The sequence below is a fragment of the Lethenteron reissneri genome, unplaced genomic scaffold (assembly GCF_015708825.2).
Source record: "Lethenteron reissneri isolate LAM-NWPU_2019-01 unplaced genomic scaffold, ASM1570882v1 scaffold_1630, whole genome shotgun sequence".
NCBI classification, from domain to species: domain Eukaryota; kingdom Metazoa; phylum Chordata; class Hyperoartia; order Petromyzontiformes; family Petromyzontidae; genus Lethenteron; species Lethenteron reissneri.
In genome coordinates this window covers 1968397-1989625 of record NW_026891367.1, presented here as the reverse complement: position 1 = coordinate 1989625, position 21229 = coordinate 1968397, and the positions used below count along the sequence as shown (strand labels likewise).

The following is a 21229-nucleotide window of genomic DNA, read 5'->3' as shown; positions in this document are numbered from 1 at the left end:
GGTTATCGGCCAGAACTGAAGTGACTGCACGCACCACCACCACCAGCACCGCCCGTGGGGGTGGCACAAAATGTTCTGTGTTTGCGCAACTCCCTCGTGACCTTTGCCAACAACACTCGGTGAGTGGCAGAGAGGTGGCACTCGGTTGGCTCACGGGGGCCCAATGCTCATGTCGCAGGACTAAGCCCGAGGCCACAATAAACGTCCCGATTTTGGCCGGGATAATCCCGGTTGCAAATAGGATATCCTGGTGCCTCTGAAGCGTTGGCTACAAATCTGGATTTTTTTTTCCAAGTTTAAAATGTACTGCCTTCACACTCAACTAATGATAAAGCTCAATGGGCAAGGTTTACTGAACCAGTGGGTGTGATTGGCAGAGGAGTAGATGTGGCATGTGACCGGTCTTCTTCTTTCATATGGCTGATGTACATGCAGCAAACCGGGGCTAATACGACAGAGAACGAGGCCATATAAGCGGGATTTGGAGCACGATGCAGTTATGTAAAAGGTAGCTAGGGCTAAAATGCAGAGGGGCTTTGAGCTCACCACGTGTCCTGGTTGAGCCTCTCAAGTTTGGAGGCCTTAGTTGAGCCGGCACAATTGAGATATTTGGTTCAAACCTGGGAAGCTTACTCGTGATTCAATTCCGAGATGCCAGAACGTAAGATCCCGCAGAGAAAGAAAATATCATATAAATCTGCCACTTCCCTTCGTTCGGTCCAATGATTTCCACTCGCTGTGCACATTAAAATCCACTGAAGTGTTTAAGAATCACCAGAATGGCATCATATTTAAATTGGTAAAAACTAATCACCTTCCATAAGCCCATAGCCAGCATTGGCAGCCAATGTGCCTCTTGAGGCCACTAAATTGTCCTCATAAATGTCAGCCCGCTGTGTTTATTTAAACACCGCCTGCCAAGGCCAATTCAATAAGAGCCTCATTTTCACGATTCAGAATATTTCAATACAGAATTCTAATCTATCTATATATATAAAATCGTTCATGTCTGTGTGTCTGTGTGTGTGTGTGTGGACTGCACTTTCATTGGACGGCGGTTGCCCCTGGCAACGGCTAGCCACGCCTTCGCCGCTTTCATTGGACGGCGGTTGCCCCTGGCAACGAGTAGCAACTTTTCTCCGCGGGGTGGACGCCATTTTTAATAGCGCGGGGGGGGGGGGGGGGGGGACCGGCACCCGTACCCAGCGTTCGCCGGGTGGGAAAATCAGGCAAGGCGGGAGGCTCTGCACGGTGCTAGGCCTCGACACCCAACACGCCACTCTGAGGTAAATTCATACAAATTTCACGTCCTCTACAGAGTGGCGAGGGAGGCAGAGTGGCGAGGGAGGCAGAGTGGCGAGGGAGGGACTCAGCCTCAAAACGAGTAACTGGTGTGGCGTATTAACATCGCCACTGGGGAGACAAAGGCGGCCGGGCGTGGTGGATACAAGTCCCGGGCAAAGCCGGGTCATGACTATGTGTGTATGTGTTTATGTGTATGTCTGTGTGTCTGTATGTATGTGTGTATGTATTTGTCTGTATGTGTTTGTGTGTATGTATGTGTGTGTCTGTATGTATGTGTGTGTGTATTGTGTATGTGTTTGTGTGTATGTATGTGTGTGTTTGTATGTATGTGTATGTTTGTGTGTATGCATGTGTGTGTATGTGTTTGTGTGTATGTGCGGTTATGTATGTGTGTGTATGTGTGTGTCTGCAGCAAGCGCGTGTATGTGTACCTATGGACGCGCGCGCGTGTGTTGTGTAGGGGGAACGCTAGTGTAGTGCTTAGCGTACTGCCTGTGTCTATGTGTGTGTGTGTGTGTCTGTGTGTGTGTGTCTGTGTGTGTGTCTGTGTGTGTGTGTCTGTGTGTGTGTGTCTGTGTGTGTGTGTCTGTGTGTGTGCGTGTGTGGTGTGTAGGAGGAACGGTAGTGTAGTGCTTAGCGTGCTGCCTGTGTGTGTCTGTGTGTGTGTGTGTCTGTGTGTCTGTGTGTGTGTGTCTGTGTGTGTGTCTGTGTGTGTGCGTGTGTGGTGTGTGGGGAGCGGTAGTGTAGTGGTTAGCGTGCTGTCTGTGTGTCTGTGTGTGTGTGTTTGTCTGTGTGTGTGTTCTGTGTGTGTGTCTGCGTGTGTGGTGTGTGGGGAGCGGTAGTGTAGTGGTTAGCGTGCTGTCTTTGTGTCTGTCTGTGTCTGTCTGTGTGTTTCTGCGTGTGTCTGTGTGTGTGTGCGTCTGTGTGTGTGAGGAGCGGTGGGTGTAGTGGTTAACGCTACGCTGCGCTACCAACCCGGCGAACCGAGTTAGATTCCCGCTCATGGCCACCACCGATCAAGATTATTTTAACCTCACATAGGTCGACTCAGCCTCAAACGAGTAACTGGTGTGGCGTATTAACATCGCCACTGGGGAGACAAAGGCGGCCGGCCGTGGTGGATACAAGTCCCGGGCGAAGCCGGGTAGTACAGCTAGTACATCTAATAAAAAAGCAGACTGTAATGCGTAAATAGTTCAATTTGCAGGCCACAGCTAACGTGAGCGGCGAATAATAACGGAACCAGTCCTGTACAATGAACTGCTTTGGCAACCATCTTCTTGTTTTTTTCGGTAAAGTCACGTAGAAGGGAAGTAATAAAATAATAAAAATAAAACATAATAAAACAATTCTCACGACGTTTCGGCTACAACGCAAGCAGCCGTCTTCAGGTGAAGAATGAGAACCTGTCAAGCTGGGAGTTTATATATAAGCTGAGTTGGGGGTGTAAGAAGAGCGCCTTAACAAAAGGATGTGCATATCAAGAGGAATTAAGCATATTTATTATTTTATTACTTCCCTTCTACGTGACTTTACCGAAAAAACCAAGAAGATAAATCCCTGCAGTCACGAAAGCTTTAAATCGAAAAAAATGCTTTGGCAACCTTCACTCGCCAGCGTGGGGAAGTATGGTCAAACAACTACCGTGACCGACAGAGCATAGAGAGGCCTTCATTCAACTGTTGATTAACACATGGCTGTAAATTATTGTTTTCATGCGTACATTGTTTATAAAAAAAATCGATTTTGCCTTTTTTGGAAGATGTCATAATAACACAACACCAGGTATTGTGTTAAAGATCCTCAATAATTATCAGACAAACCCTGATACTGAATAAACTTTATGAAATGTAGTCGAGGACAGCTTCTTCAAATATAACTTTAGAAACAAAACCCCCGAGCTAGTTAAATGGCTCGTGACTCAACAAGCCTAGCACGTACTCCGAGCGCTCAGGATCATTTATAGCGCACGGCAGAGAAAACGAGCTTCAAATGGGCCCATCGCCGTACAGCTGTCGGATCCGATCGAGACACCGCAAAATGTGAACACACCATCGTCTGTGCTCGCAGCGTGGCCACAGCGCCCACACTGTTCAGGCAGATGTGGCCGACGCGAGATGTGTCTGCTGTGTTAATACAATGCTGGTCATTCGGGTAGAAAATAATCAGGGGGGCATTCGTTTTTGTTGTTGCCTTTGCGCGACAATTATTGTCGGCTCTGCGTATTGCCGTGGCTTCTTTCCTGTACTGTGCCTACGCTGCATTCTCCCAATCCCATTATGACCTCCCAACGTGGGTCAGACATTTCATCCAGTGAGTGTACAATGGTGAATTATGTTTAATGAATCAAAAAAAGCACAGCAGATATGAAAATGTAATTGTCTCGAGTTCCATGAACAAGGGCAGACTCTTGCTTCACGTTCCTTCCCATCCCCTTCGATTTTGTGTTTTCCTTTTTATTTCATCATACTCGCTATACCCCCCCCACCCTTCTTGGAGTTGTCAAGTAGTGCTTTTCATTTTCTGCCACTTGGCCTTTCCCCCAGCTCCCCTATAGAGCTTCCTTCAGCACCCCCTCCCCAACCTTGAAAATAAGCTCAATCCAGAGATTTTTGCTTTCTCTGAATTGTTGAAAATCATCCAAATAAGACCATTATCTTCCTAAACCCACTCTGGCACTTCATCGCTTAACAACACGTAGGCTTTCATTGCCATTATTGTGATCAATAATAGCAGTTTATTCAGCCATGACACGTGTGAGAACTATGCAAATGTGTGTTGTACACCCTCGTCCACCTGACACAGCCCAAATTAAGTTGTCGCGTGAACAGATGTGCAACAATGTTTTTTGTTCACCTGACAATTTTACTTATTCGGCCGTGTTGGGTGGAGGGAGGGTATACGGCACACATTGTGTTCACGCGATCTGACCCATTCACCAATGACGGATCGTTGAATTATTCTCTCTTTGCCTCCAGCTGACTCCCTGCATTTGACGCAACGTCCATATTTCGAAACTTTCTCGTCTTCAAATAGATTGTCCGTTCTCAGTCTGAAAAAATGGAATTCAAAGTACGAGGCGATGCACGGTGGAGCTAATTGAATTCCGCAGGATGGACGAACGTTCACTTCGATTGTCTTGGCACAGCTGCGAGTTCTTTGCCATGCAACTCGGTGCAATGTGTGTGGTTGTACTGAAGGTCATACATATTTTGCAAGAGCCGGGCATTTTTTTAGTGTGGTAAGCATGTGCAATAAGTTGCTGAGCTCAGCGAGTCGCGTTCACTTTTGCGTGGATTCTGTAAACAAAAGCTCAGGACCACTTCCCCCTCGATTAATACTGTACGTTAAGTAGTCTAAACTTCCATTATATATGCAGGCATACACTTATTTAAAAAGCTCGCACATGTATATCAATAATGCATATTTTATATACAGTGCTGTAATAATGTACGTCATATACAAAATCGCAAAACATCGGTCAATAATACTGCCTATAAAGAAAAATACATCTAATAGGTGAAGTTTCAAGCAATGGGCGTTTTTCATACCACATGCAGGGCTCTTGTCTGAAACGTCAGCTATACTATTTTACATTTAAGGCAGCAATGTAATTGACGAATGTGTTGAATTGCATTTGTTAATACTGGTAGGAACCTCCTGGTTACACCAGCCCACAGGGGATTATTGTGTCCGTCCGTCGTGCAGGGAGGGGCTGGGTGGGGAGGGAGGGGCTGGGTGGGGAGGGGAGGGTGGGGAGGGGGTGGGGAGGGTGGGGCTGGGTGGGGAGGGTGGGGAGGGGCTGGTTGGGGAGTGTGGGGCTGGGTGGGGGGTGGGAGTGGTGGGGCTGGGTGGGGAGGGGCTGGCCACCCCGTGGTGCCCTTATAAAACTCAACGTTTCACCTACTCACGCCGGCTTGTGCCCGCCCTCACAGTCGGGCATATTTGCGGAATACACCACGTCGCCGTTGAACCTGCAGGCCATTGAGCGAGCAACCCGACGTTCCTAACCAGCTCCCTCCGCAGGAGGAATGTGTTTGTACTTGCGCGCCACTGCCAATGCGGTGTCATCAAACAATGAGCATACACACAGACAGTGAGTGATGCCTTGGGTCTTTTCGTGAGTTGTTGCCCCCCTTCCTTTTAATCCCATTGTGCTCGCAGCGTAATGTTGTGAGATAAAGAATCCAGTCAAAGATCTCACGGCCATCATCCCCTGGATGTCAGAGAAGGGCTGTAAGAGACATTTTGCACAGAACTGAAAAATTATGTACGTGGCTTTTAATCACTTCACACATTAGGGGGAAACAATTTCCCGTGCACAGTGCTAAGAGTGTGTCGCATGACGATTATATTTAAATTGAGATATTTAAATGATCAGTCCGAGAATATTACCAAATCAGTGCAAAACCAAATTGTGCACTCTTTGGTAACTACGTGGTACCGTCACCTCGGAACTACCGAGCCATCTCTAGAGATAACCCTTAAATACAGCAGCGCCTTTGGGGCCGTCCATAAATGACGTCACGCGATTTTGGACGATTTTTGACCCCCCTCCCCCTCGTCACACGGCGTCACAAAAAGTCAGACCCCCCCCTCAAATATGACGTCACAAAGCTCTGCCCCCCCCCCCCCCCCAAATAAAACACACTTCAAATCGCTTTAAACTATTGTCATTGTAGTTCGTATTTAATGTGGCGCTGCACTCTGATGTTGTAGGAGAAAACATTTATTAAAAAGTCTATTTAAGTAAGTAGAACGTGTTGTCTATATTTATTTAAAGTTGCGCATTTTGATGTGACGTCACATTTCTCAAACCCCCCCCCCCCCCCGCCTCGTCACACATCGTCACAAATGTCTGACCCCCCCCCCCCCCCAGGTGCGTGACGTCATTTATGGACGGCCCCTTTTGTAGAATACAGAGTACGGTACCGCATTTAAATGAGCATTTCCACACACGTTGCTTACTGACCATACACTTTAAAGCACAACAAATATACTGTAATGTTAAGATGACGCAGCTTTTCTGCACTAACGTTGCTTACAGTAAGTGATGTTTATAGCCTTCTTGGAAAGTGGAACGTGACCCGCACCACAGGGGAAATGAAGTTTGGCTTGGATCTGAAACTCAAGTATGTTCAAAATCATGATGACGCTATTTCTCGTTACACGTGCCACAGAGCTGTGACTGGCTGCGCGAGGTCCTATGTGATCGACAGGGTTGTCGTGGTGACGCCGTGGCAAAGAAAGAACAAGTATAACCCGTAAAAACAAAGTTTTTCACTATAAATCCTTTATATGCGTGGCGGCTAGAGTCCTCTCGTCCTCTGGCTTGAGATGGCTGCCACATATGGGTCAGATGATTGCATTGCACCATTAAGCAATTGGTAATTAAATATAATATTTTTTTCCTAAAAAGTGTAAAATTTTTGAAACAAATTTGCACGAACATTAATTGTCACGCACAACGAGTCTGTGTGAAAAATGTCAGCTCGATTGGATCACGGGAAGTGGGTTAAAAAACGACCGAAAGATTTGCACGGTCGTAAGCAAGCAAGCGAACTTAATATAAAGGATTTAAAAATGGTGCCCATTTTTGACGTGCACACGTGGAAGTGTGGCAATGTTTAATAAATAAACTATTCGTCGACATTTTTGAAGGAAATGGAAACACTCCCATCAGCTTTTTTGCACATAATTTATTTTTGTAATTATTTGTTCAAACTATTAGTATGTATTTATAAAAAATATTTTTTAGCTTAATCAGTTCGTAGGCGTAAGTTAAATTTCCTTGCCGATTTCCCGATTCATGAGATGTTTGGTCATGACTTCTGGGATAGTCTTATGCCATCTAAGGTAAAAATGTATGAATAATTACAAGTAATAATCCACACTGTAAATTAGAAACAATACATTTGCGGTGTTTAACTTTTGAATAATGGAATGGTTAAGTACATGAAAGGTGATCTTTTAACTCCAGTTAAATGGCTTTAAAGAGACTGTTCTCACTTAACCATTTGTAAATGTATGTTGGACTTATTTTGCACTGTACGTAGCAAAGCGGAGGCGCGGGGGAAGGACAACAAGCTAGTAGAGTAGTAATACATTTAAGTGTCTATATGAAAACCACATACAGTGTCGTACTTACCTTACAAATCTGGGTTCGGTTAAGGAGTTCAAATCTTGGCTAGGTGAATAAGGCTGGCAGCATGCAGCACTTGGCATGGCATTCTCACACCATCCTAGCTACGAATAATTGCGAAGCAGGTCAAGCCCAGCCTTCATCGTTTGAAGAATTGCCACCGTTTACGGGAAAAGCACAAGGCCAATACCAATGGTCCGACTTGTAGAAGCTATAAATACCAAAGCCAGGACGCTATGTCACAAGGATTCAAATGTGAGATGATACAACATTGAATTAAGGTCTGACGCACACTTACGACTAACATATGTCACCGGTGAGCCAGGATATTTAAAGCACATGGATGACATGATTAGTTCGCCAGATCTTCAGTTCAGCAGACACACTGTCACAACACCATTATTACGACTTTTAGCAACACGTTTTTAATGTTGATTACAAGAGACAACTCGTGGAAATACTGATAGGCACCACATTTCTCAGCTCCGTATATTCTCGTGGTTGGTTGCTGCCTCTAACTACACATCATCATTGATTCAGCAGGCTAACGCCACACTGATGAGATTAATTGGCATCACGACCAGATTAGGATTGCCTTGTCTAAAGAAATGATATTGTGATACGTTGGTCTGTATTGAGGGTCCTATGGGTGATAATCTTGCAATATTTTTTTTATTTCACTGAATAAACCCTCTTTCAGCAACGGTATCATCAGCCATGATCTGACCATTCCTGGATGCAGGCCTCTCCAAGCCGGCACCATCTCTTCACAGTCTTACGACGCAATAATCCATAAAACACCCTCCTTCACCCGTTTTTATTATTATTACAAACAGAAAAGGCAATCGGCCCAACATCATTAATGAACTGCCCTGTTTTACGTCAAAAAACCAACACCCACACCCACTCTTCACGCATGAAGATGTAAATTCAAGTTCAATCACTGGCCCTCCTCTCAGCCTGAATTCTGGACGGCTAAAAGTGCACGAATTACACAGCGCTCGCTCGCTCGCTCGCTCACCTTACCCGCATCACTCCGTATTCCGAGCACGCCGCCGCTGCTTCTAACGGGACTCGGCCTGCTTCCGTTCTGTTGATTTGCGTCCAGCTCAGTGGGGTGCTGCCCTGTCCTCTGCGAATAGGGAGCTTATTGTGTGCGGCCAAACAAGAGGGCACAGTGCCACCGACCATGGCGCGACTGCTGCTGTGCCAGCGTGCCAGGGGCAGAGAGTCCTCATCCGCCAGCCAGAGCTGAAGCAAAGGCATTTCTAGATGAGTGAGCCAAAGGCTCGTAGCAGGTGTGACTTAACTGAATGCAACTGTCATATTTACTTTGGCCTCCCCCCCCTCCCCCGTTATAAAGCACAAGGAGCTTTAACGTGGATTGGTGATACTGAGATACTGAGATGGTGATACAGTGGGAGGACAAACTGATATTTACTCTGATCGATTTTTGTTTTCAACGTGTGAAGTTTCTCTCCAGTGATATAAATGCCGAGAGCCTTATTCAAGGATTGGCAGAAATTGGAGTCCCTGACAATATACATGTATGGTGATAAAAATAGATAAATCAATATAATTTTCTTCCTAAGTGGCCGTTTAAAATAACCAAATATGGAAGAATTTATTTTTGCAAACACATAAATCAGCCTGCAAGTCTTGTGCCATGGTAGTGGAGTGAATATGCCTTGCAGTCACGTCCGCCATCCTCCACACTTCTAGACTAATTTCAACGACTGTACTACACGTTCATGCAAACTTTCATTCCATACACTTTCAAGTACGAATTTAAAACAGCGGACAATTTTACGCCTAAAGTACAAACTGTAATAACAAGTCAAATGTTATTTCTTTTCTGCATGAATTATCGCAATGAGATTTTTTTTAGCCAACAACCACATATAAACTGTAAATACAATACCTGTACCATCTTTTAGTCTTCAGCATATTGCATTTCTGTGATTACATGAATCATTTGAGATGCAAAAATAATTTCGTCAAAATATCCGTCGTCAAATCACAAACGGTATAAATTGATTTGTCGAACGGCGGGCGTTATCTGCCGAAATGCATGGGACACTTGTGACTTACAAGACAACCAACCATTGTTCGAGCGCCTGGCAGTTGTCCCATCCCGGCAGAAAGGCGCGTTGATGCGAGAGGATCGCGTGGAACAGCTGGTTTTCTGTGGCACGTGAGCAGAGCGTGAGAGATAGCGCAGATTCCACGCTCGCTCCCCGACACGCATCCACGTCGCCTGCTAAGTAGCGAGCAAGGGGCTCGTCGGCTTGAGATAGTTGATGAGTTAAAGATGACGCCACCCTGCTGCTGCTGCTGCTGCTGCTCTATATAAGACCGGGAGCCAGAGCAGAGCCTCACCATTCTGGCGAATTGCCCGATGATACTGGATGTAATTACCAGCGAAACGTCGTACTCAAAATAGTAAATGTTGTGGTTTCACGCTTCAACACACTGGTGGGCTAAAGCAGTGAACTATTTGTTTTTTGTCAACGTGACACTTTTTTACTGATTGGCCGTGTCGGGTGGTGGAGGGTTACGACACATTTATAAATAACGCGGCGATCTAAACCCAAAAACGTTGATTATGAATAATATTGGTCGCGAAAGCCTGCTACGTGTTAAATGGAGATAGGGAAACGATGCGAGGACGCTGCGACCTTTTCCAAGACAGAGGTGATGATGTCGCCACACGTAATGAATCACGGCCCCCAAGAGATCCGATGAATTGTCACAATGCACAGTCGTGATTCAAGTTAGGAGTAGTGGTTGTCTCCTATCTACCATCACATTTGTCGTGTTATTTGTTGGTTCTAGCTCAGGATATCATTTGCACACAATTTATATTGCCAATAATCTAATTGTAAAAATGGCTGTTCATGTATGCGTCAATAGTGGAAGAATTAATTTCAACCAACAGGCACACGAATCGTTACGTGTTAAAAGATGTGCAGCTACACTAGGTGCCCTTCTCTCTCAAGACGCACACCTAGGCCACGTGTCCCTCAGAGCTGCCCGATCGAATTCGAAGGTTCATTCGTGAGAGAAAAAGACTTTGAAATGACGATCAAGTGCTCCGCCGTAGCGGTCTACAATGAGAAACTGTTGGGCCAAGGTGGACGAACCTCCAACACGAAGACGTCCGTGGCGCCGCGCTCAAAGTACATGTGGCGCTCTCGCTTGCTGCGGCACAGGCTCTGGGAGCGCGTGCTCACGCCGTTGGGGCCGTACAGCACCAAGCTCACGTCCGCGTTGGTGCCGGCGTTGCGGATGTCGCTCGTGAACACCGTGATCTCATACGGCACGACTGTGGGGAGGATAGGTATTGTTATGGATGAAAAATAAGTCTCAAGTGAACGTATCTCCAAATGAAAAGGTACAGAGGAGCAGCGCTTATACTGGTAGGAACCACCTGGTTCCACCAGTCCACAGGGGATTATCGTGTCCGTCCGTCCGTTGTGCATCCAAAAATGGGAGGGGTGGGACTGGGTGGAGAGGGGAGGGTGGGGAGGGGCTGGGTGGGGAGGGGCTGGGTGGGGAGGGGAGGGTGGGGAGGGGCTGGGTGGGGAGGGTGGGGCTGGGTGGGGGGTGAGAGGGAGGGGTGGGGCTGGGTGGGGAGGGGCTGGTCACCCCGTGGTGCCCTTATAAAACTCAACGTTTAACCTACTCACGCCGGCCTGTGCCCGCCCTCACAGTCGGGCATATTTGCGGAATACACCACGCCGCCGTTGACCCTGCAGGCCATTGACCGAGCAACCCAACGTTCCTACCAGCTCCCTCCGCAGGAATGTGTTTTCTGCTCATGGCCATGAGCCAGTGCGCCAAATTTGACATTACTATTGTGAGGACAATCGCAGTCGACTTCCAGAAGAGGGGGATTGTGGATGACTGAGTCGATCCCGCGTCAGGATTTGAACCCCACATTTTCTGAGTTGTGAGACTAACGCACTGGCTACGCCGTGACCCAATGAGACAATGGCCATTACAGTATACATACGTTATTGCTGGTTCTGTTTATAATGCTCAGATTATATTTGTTTCACTCTATTGATATTTGGAATGTTGCATATTAACGTTATTCTAAAGGTTACACTTATAGACCTTACATAGTTTGGATGTTTCACAAATGATGTCTGTGTTGTGAATTGTGTATCATTACGATGATGGCGATTATATATAATTCTCAAAGCACCACTGTGTTTTTAATGGGTGGTACATCCTTAACGCATCAAAGCTATTCTGTGCACGCCAACTCTTTAAAGGATATCTGCTGACTCCAACATCCACCAGAGCTACCACGTCTCAAAAAGGCCACAGTCCCACCAAGACATATATCCGTGTAAATTATCCATTCACTCGTTTTAGCTGCATTCACTGAGAGGGCTTTTCAGCTGAGCAGAAAATTGCCCAGTTCACTGTGCAGCTATTACCAATTAATGTCTTTTCAGAGTGAAGTGCAAACCAAATTAGTTACAGTCATCCATCTTGGTATTTATGCAGTCACCACAAAAAAGTGACCCTTTAACTCCAAGCGGTCACTCAGAGCCGAAGCTCAGTCTGATGTGGGTCTTCGCCACCCTCCCTTGAGCCACTCAGTCACCTCCTTATTTTGAACCCTATTGGAATTCTTCAAGTTGCCTGTACAACTCACACCGCAGCCCATAATAGGCGTCGCTGCAAGCACAAGCCCGACCACAGTCATGCGTGACTAAAAAAACACAAACCGAGTTTTTAATCTGTCCCTGAAAAATAAATCCACTGGACGGTTTTTGTTGTCAGGGGCCTCTGTCAAGATAAGTGTCAACCACGAGGGCAAGATGGCAGTTCCTATCCCAAGAATGACAAACACACTCAAGTGCATTTATACAGAGTTAATATGCACTTAAATACCAGCTTGTCAAGATTAGCATAGCTTCAGTAATGGTTTTGTTGCGATAATTGCAGAAAAAACACCACTTTGCTGAGATTTCACGTTTCCTTATTAAGAATTGTTATAAGCTTTGTTGAATGCTCTTTCAGTCGTCGCAGTGCTACCTCCATTAGCATTGTTTTTAGCAATATGTGAATAATACCCTGGATATTTTTGCAAATTTAGTCCAGTGCATTGAATGGTCAAAGTAAAATATATATATAAATTATTTTCACATGTATCTATTGCAATTCATCGTAGTTTATTTATAATGTGTTCATCACTCTTTTTTCAGCTAATTTAACTTAGAAATTCAATATTCATGACAGCAAATTGCAAGGGTCCCAGGACACATAGGGGCTTTGTATAGCTGTACAGGCCAGTTCATGCAAAATCACAGATTATACTTAGCCACCACCTTCCCGAACCAACCTATCAAGCCACACTCACCCCACCCTAAGAGGCAGCCAAATCAGCTTAAGCGGGCACACAGCCCACAGGGCATTGCATATAAAGATGTAGACTGCAACAGCCTATGCACACCGCCAGTGACTTCGCTAAAGGTCACAGGTCGCTGCACTTTGTGCAACCCAAGCCCAGGCAGGGCACATGCTAATTGCTGTATTGGATGGGTCTTTTCTTCACTCCCATCCCAGGGGACCAAAATTGCCGACATAGGGCGCGTTCTTTAAAAGACTGCTGCATGTGTCTTGAAGAGAGAGAGAGAGGGAGACTCTGTACAGTTGAATTGAGAGAAAGGCATGTGCTCGTCCACAATTGTTTCATGCACAGAGGATAAAATACATCAACGGATAATCTAAAGTCTGAGCCCTCGGCAGACCGAAACGTGTCAAGAGGATGATACCGCACACAGCCACGTGGCTGGACACACTCGCACCACTCACCTCTGTTCACGACGCGTGCGTCACTCGCTGAGAGCGGACGTCAGCGGTGCTTGTGGCTTCATGCTCAGGGTATTGAGGGTTGACGCCAATGCACGGGCTGGTGGCGGAGGAGGTGGGGGGGGGGAAATGGGAGGGGTTGGGATGTGGGTGAGGATAAGGCTGGGGGAGTGGTGGATGTCGACTTATCATCGGGAGGGTGGGGTCCTTGCGACACTACTCAGGGCTTGTGCTCATCAAGGGGATATCATCTTGCAGCCCCTTGGGGGGAGGGGGGGGTCTCAAAAACATGAGGACGCCAAAAGCCCTGGCCAGCCAAGCCTGGGCTGCAAAGCACTTCACCAGAAGGTGGATCCTGGCACGAATTCCATGCCGTCTTTAAACATTAGGGTTCAACACCAAAAAAAACATAACACGAAACGGACGGTCCAGCACTACATCAGCAGCTCGCTAACGGGCCCTTCTTCATTATATGAGCATGCTTACTTAAAGGGTTAGACATCACTGTTCAACAAAGGCGCAGCAAGTCATGGGATATCTACCTTGACCGGCAATCCACATTGAGCCTGTTCACATTTTACGAGGGCGCGTTTGATCATTTCGTTGAGTATTGTGCAACGCAGCTTGAATGCTAAGTTATACTGGTAGGAACGAAGTGGACCAGACCACCAATAGATTAATGTGTCCGTCCGTCCGTCCGTCCGTCCGTCCGTCCGTCCGTCCGTCCGTCCGTGGGAGGGGTGGTGTTGAGGGTGGTGTTGGAAATGAAAGACTACGAGTCTTTAAATCTCACAGCGTTTCTTGTCAAAACTAACACTTTCAATTAACGTTACACTAGAATACAGTATTTTTTCTTTAACTCCTCTATACCCGGTCGATATCTCTGTACCGGTACTAAGTATTATTCCTACCAGCCCACCCCGCAGGGTCCTGTTTTACTGTTTAATTGCTTAACTGCAATATTTAATATACGTCTGATAGTCCCCCCCCCCCCACTATTGCTTAATTAATATTAATTGACAATGATTATAATATCAATGCATCTGATGATAGCACTACACTAGAAAACTATACAACGAAAAGCAACATTTGAACAGTTGGAATGCTGAATGATACCATTTGCATGGTAGACCAAAACATTATTTGAGAAACAATTGTGCTCCAAAGATGTATATATAACGTATATATAATGTATGTATATATATACACACACACTGTATGGTAAATTAAAAATGTGATTATCTGTCTACTTAAGAACAAGCATGGGTGGTGCGTGTCCTTTGATGGCAACACTGAGCCAGTGGTGACAATCTCCATTGACAGCATCGGATATTTGCCAATTGTTTGGGGGGGAAACTGCACTGGGAGTGGTGCACAAGCCCAAATCACACAAAACACTCACATTTTTGTCAGTAACTGTCTTTAAAATAATATAATCAGCGATGTCACGGGCAATGGCGCTTTTTTATATAATGTCCACGTGATGTGTTATGAAGAGGAGCCATTGCCTGAAACGTCTCTTATTATATATGTTCTCCCTTTAAGGCAGCGTTATTGACGAACATGTTGAGTTTTGGAAGTTTTGGACAAGCTGTATTCTAGCGAGTACTAAGGTTTCAACCTCTGCAGGGACAGCACATGGTACCAGGAGTCCAAGATTAGTTTAGGAAACAATTCATTAATTCACAAGTGTATGTGCTGTGCCACATTATTAATGCAAACACGATTGTATCTACGCTGTGTGTGTGCTTGATTTATTTAGCAATTGGATAATATGCGTCAAAGTGTATCATCGTCATCGTTACCGTCGTATTCTTTGACAATGCTGCACCATGAAATATGACTTTCATGCTCATCAGCCCTGCGAAGCTGCATGTGCGCAGAGTGGCGTGGAGGGTTACACCGTGATCCACTTTGCTTTGATTCTAACTCTGTTTGATGTGCATTGCATGTGCACTTTGTGCACACGGCAAAAAAAGTATCTCCGAGGTCAAATGTGACTCAGTGTTGAAAAACAGAGGGCTGCCTGATGCACGAAAAAAAAATGTGTCACCGATTCTGATTCTGAGACTAATTTTGCTGCTGCTGCTGCAGCGCAATTACAGGACGAACAAAAAAAGGTGTCATATTATCAAAGTACAATTACCGTGCGTTACCACTGATGTCACGTTGAATTGATGATGAAACCAACAGGAACAGAGTACAGAGCACAATTGTTGGAATTAATTTGAACTTTTTTACAATGAGGGTATTTGGGCATTTACTCAATGCCTCATTGGGAAGTAAGACAGAGACTCGTTTTTATCACCGTTTACACAAATAGATCCTGAACTTTGTACGTTACCCAATAATGATAATAAAGCCTTTGAAGTCTTATAGCCAAATTATCCCAACGCTGACCGTAATTCAGGTAAAACTGACGCCTTGCTGAAGTAAAACTCGAGCGAAGCTCATTTCTGTTTTCGGCCCAGAGAAATTTATGAAAATGTCACACTCCTATTGCCCTGTCCATCGGCAAATCCCAGCAAGTGTCTAACAAAACAAATTGAGGCTTAATATGGTCTAATTTTGTCGAAAGATTCCCACTCTTATTACCAGTCTAAACACACGCCCTGCAGTTGTTCGTGTGCAGGTAGATCCCTTTTGTTAATCCACTGCTGGATGAAGGCCTCCCCATGGCGTTGCAAGCCGTCGTGGCGGTTATTACACACACACATACTGTATATAATAACAATAATGCACTATAATTGAGTCAAACGCGACTGCTCGGCAACGTCACCGCTTAATTCGCGTGTCCGGATGTGGGCGGCGTGGTTGGGAATTTGGGTTTCGTTTTGCGAGGGCTTTGCCATCAAACCAGGTGCGCCCGTCTGCGGCCGATCGGTCACGCCCCGTGGGCTTTTCCACGCAGGGCCGGGGTGGGGGGGGGCCTCGTTGTTTATTGAAGGGGAAGAGCGCGGCGGCCCTTTGGCGTGCCACGCCGCCGCCGTGAGGGCACGCACCCTCCTCCTTCGGCACCTGGGCCCACGTCTGTCTCCGAGCACGCGCTCGTGACGAGCAGACGGGGTTGGCTGGGTGGCTGGGTGGGTGCGTGCATGGGGGGGAGGTCGCCTATGAGAAAACACATCAAAGGAAACGTTGCTAGGGAGTGGTGGGGGGGGGGGCTCGGAAAGGAAGTCTGAAAGTCATAAAAGGCACCCGTTAAATAAAGTGTCATTTATCTAACATAAATAAAGTGTCATTTATCTAACACTGTCCCGGCGTTTGCCATTGCTCAGGCACACTGCAAGTGTTTGTACGGTATATAATGGGAAAATCAGTATCTGAAGAAAATAAAAAAAAATTAAACATTTTCTGCTTTTTTTATAACTTGGAAGAGGTTGAGAGTAAATGTTGTAACTGTTGCTTGAAAGGTAAATGTCAAACATTCAGGTAAATAATATGTACCAGTAGAACAACCCTACACCAGACCACCCAGGTGCATAAGCAGAATAGAAGCGTCAGAACTGGTGGTTTTACTTAAGGAATCCGATGGACTGAATGTGTTGCTGGAAATGACTCAGTGTCCTAATATTTTCTCCACAGACCGCACACTATTCTAACAAGTGTCTACGTGGTGAGTAACCGATGGCACTGCAGCAAAATCCACTATTGTACTGCACGTACAATGCTCTCACGTTCACATGCCCCGCCTTCACAGTGCAACTCAACCACCGCGCAAAAGTTTGGTCAAATAATCCCCCACGACCCGCACGGCATGAGGGAGGAGGCCCTCATCCAGCAGTGGGTTCACAAAGAGCTCCACATGTACACATCTTCACAGGATCCAATCAACGAATACAGGTTCCAGGCCGTACTCTCTCGCTGCAACTCAATACCCTGAGGCGCAGTATGGCCCTTGGTATAACAACATTTTCTGATTGTATCTATGTACGTTGAACTTATTTCGCAGCGTACGTAGCCAACCATGCTCATTGGCAGCAATAACTTTCAATCAAACCTATCGTCGTGGAAATTCACACAGGACCCATAGCTAAATTGACACTCATTAATAACACCTACAGTACCCGCAACATTGTATCTTTCTTTTAATAATTCGTACAATTCAGTGGGTGGAGTGGCGGCACAGTGGTTAGCGCACTGTGCTGTGAAATTGGTTGATTCCCAGCCACGGCAAACGGCAAGGCGAACGATGTCCGAACCGGTCCCGCATCCACACCTCACCACACCCACACGAGCCCTACGTGGCGAAGCCTCATCAAACAACCGCCACACCCAGTCGTGGGCTGACAAAGAGCTGTAAATTATTCTATGTTATCACGTAATACAAAGTTAATGCAGACATGATTCCTTGTAAAAAGGGTTCAGTTTTGTTGCCAGAAAAAAGGGGAGAAACCCTATTCTCATATTTCGGTCCTGGAAAAGGAGGTCAAATGATGTAGATATTTACCCCGAGCTCTCATTACTCTGATAGTGCATTGTCTTTGAGCTGTACGCCTTTTGGCGTCCTCTGGTCTAGCACCGTTTGAGACGAGGCTCAAAAGAAAGCTGTCTCTGGTGTGGACCAATCAGTTTCAAGGACAATGCATATATTATCAGTGTGTTTTTGTTTGCATTCTGACCACAAGTATTGTGGTTAATGCAGACATGATTCCTTGTAAACAGGTTTCAGTTTTGTTGCCAGAAAAAGGGTAAAACCCCTATTGTCAGATTCAAAGTTGTAACATGAAACATGAATACAGTGTTGCGTCTCAATCGACTAAAGATCTCTTTGTTTCTAACTTGGCTGTGAACGAAATCCCAAGCCACGGTACAGTACCGTAATTTATCATCGGCATGACTCCACGATACGCACTATCTTTTTTCCATTTCATCAAATGGAAGGAATCTCAGTGGTATCCTAACTAGCTACATGAGGCATTGTGAATGGATATGAATTTAATACAAAACGAATGCAGTTGGTCGTTTTCCATATCCGAGCATCGCCTACCAAGAATCAAGACATGCCATCATTATACACGATATATATGTATATGGTTAGAATTTCTCCCTGCTCACCCTACCAGAAACGTGTAAATTATTGAGTAGGGGGTCCAGTGTTCAAGGGCCTAATCGACAGAGCACTTAAGAACCTTGCAGCTCAGGGAATGGATACGAGTGGACTGGTTTAGATTAAATAATACACATTACACCACTGCGGTTATCTTAAAGTATGAACCTTAAAACATACAACCATGTTAATTTAGCACATGTGTGTTTTTATTGGTTGAAGTTCTCTTGGGAGAACTTAAGAAAGGCACCGTCTTTGCTTTGTAATAACAATGTAATTTGTATTATAGTATGATCATCTTGCACTTTTTACATTTTGAGTTATGTTATAAATATCAACTTTCTTTTCATGCAACGTGCATACGCTCTTTGATGCTCCAAAGACATTACTGATCTCTGCATATAAAAACATAAATACATTGCACTATTATTGATCAATACTTACCACAAATCAATATAATGCGTAGAATACCGAGCACTAAAAAATAAAGAACAGAAAAATAAAATCGGGTGCTTTTATAAAAATGCAACTGTTTAAATCGCAGTGCTTCTGCTTGCGAGAAGAGAAAGACTGGTTTCTTTGATCGACTTTGCATTGCTATGAGCTGAACGTGCAGGCTAATAAGAAACACATGCATCCTCTCTCTCTCGCTCGCTCATATTTACCAGGTGTTCCATTTAATCCCTGACATTTCGTTCCAGGTTCCGTGACTCAAACATTTCTTTTTCAACGCAAACCTTTGAATTCAGAGCCACACACGTGTTCTCGGCTCACAGCACGGACGCTCACCAACATGTGAGCCACATTAAAGCGAGAGCGTTGGTTCTCCTTTACAGGAATCAGCACGGCGATGAAGACACACCCTGGGCAGCGCAGTGTTATTCTTTGCAAACGGTTGCGTAATATTTGTTGAGATCGGTGACGGCAGGCTCAACGTGTTAACGTAATTCAACTTTAAATCCCAAACTCTCTCTCTATAATTAGATTGTAAACCATTAACATAATAATAAAGTTATATGATTTGAAGCCTTTTCCTGCCCACTGCTGTATGAAGGCTTTCCCGCATGGCGTTGATTTTGGAGATGCTTTGATGGCATATCACCACGCTGGTCAGTTTGGGTTTGGTGAACGTCCGTGGGTCGAGGTCCGTGGACTGGATCAGATGCCGCTCGCCGCTGGTGTTACCCATGGCCAGGAATCAAACTCAGGTCTCCGTGCTAACAGTGCAGCACGCCATCCCCTGCACCGCTGCTCCCCTCCGCTGAAAAATAAATGTCATACATACGAAAATTTCATTTTTTTAAACGTTAAACAAAAAAGAGGGGGGGGGGGAAGGTACGTGAGAAAATGTATATTAGCGACGAATATATTTGAGGCCAATTACTCAACGGGTTAAAACAACTCATTGCTTGCAATGGTGGGAACTAGGTGCTCGACATTGACTATAACAGCGCAAAGCGTGACTGTGCAGTTCGCTAGTGCACCGCACAAGAGCTGCTGTTTGGTTTGGACGACACTGCCGTTCCAGCAGAATGAAGTCGGGCACCACCTGCCTCTCCTGCCAGCCAGGGTGAGAAAGGCAGCTCTTAACCACGGATGACTTCATATAGCGGGGAACATTTATACTTTAACTTTAATCAAACCGTTCTTGTGACAGTGCACCTTTTTTACATGCCAATTTAGTTTGATAACTTCTAATTATCATTTCAATAGGACGTGTTTTTTTTTAAAGCAATGAGTCATAGCTTTTTTTTCTGAATTGCAACGCAGTGTGGCAAGATAAGGAGCAACCCTGCAATTTATTTGCGGATGTAACTGCTGGAGGAAAGGCCTCCACTAGAGGTAGCTATAGAGTTTGCCTCTCGAGGATATGTTGGCCTCCTCTTTCCATTCTAGCCAGATGTCTTGGAAGAGATGGCAATACTCACACTTTACCCAAACTCAGGTGGCATACTACCAATCAACTAGCGAGTCTACGCGTACTGCTGGGAAAGTATTTAAGTAACATGCCCCCTGTTTCAGCTGCCATGCTCGGAGATCAATTGAATTCCTTGCACAAAAATGAACCCCCTTTAGCCAGTTGCGCAGCCAGATCGAACCGGCAACTTCTGGATCGCGACTCCAGAGTATCTCATTATTACACCACAGCAGCATGCCACAGTGTTGTATGTAATTATGAAAGTACAGTTCTTATTTAAAAGTAAAAACGCAATCCGCCATTGGGTTAACCAGGACTGCCTCCTTATTTGCAGGGCTGAATGCTTAATGAGCAAGCATTGCACTGTCCCCTTGCTGTGCTGACTCTAATAATAAACAACGACTTCAAAGTTCACGCATGTATCTCAAGGAAATCACTGTCAATCCAAACACCGGGATATTCCCTATGACTTTGTGCGTGACTTTTGTCAAAGCATCGCTCAACGTTTGACAAGGCGCACATGGTGATGAAGAGAGGCTGCCGTTTGAGAAAGTGTTCGCACATTATTCTCATCGTGCTCTTACATTGCGAGATCTGCCTTTCTGTGCTGAACATTATGGTTCATCGTGATGATGACGATATTCATCGCAATCATGGACCATTCCAGACAGTTTGTAAATTGCCACCTTGGGCAAATGTTGATCCTTTAGTTAAGCTAAGTTGGCATCTAGCTCTGTTTAGTAAGACGAAACAAACATATGAAAGACTCCATAGAGGTCAATAGAACCTTAGCATATTAATATATTTAATAATAATGGAGCGGTGGTGCCGTGATTAGTGCACGGCACTGTGAACCCAGTGACCCATGTTTTAATTCTTGGCCTCGGCTTACATATTGCGCAAAGCGATATCTAAACAAATGCGTCCACACCGCCACCGCTCGTAACCTCGCCAACCTGTGCTTACTACGGTGGTGAAATATGAT

At 45.5% G+C, this 21229-nt stretch overlaps 1 long non-coding RNA gene across 1 annotated transcript; it reads left to right on the top strand.

The window, feature by feature from the left end:
- The first annotated feature begins 1185 nt into the window (after nt 1-1185).
- On the top strand, nt 1186-19530 carry LOC133362821 (uncharacterized). The gene is made up of 3 exons (XR_009757537.1): nt 1186-1286; nt 16862-16892; nt 19381-19530. It is a non-coding gene; the product is annotated as an uncharacterized LOC133362821 (long non-coding RNA).
- Nucleotides 19531-21229: the final 1699 nt, after the last annotated feature.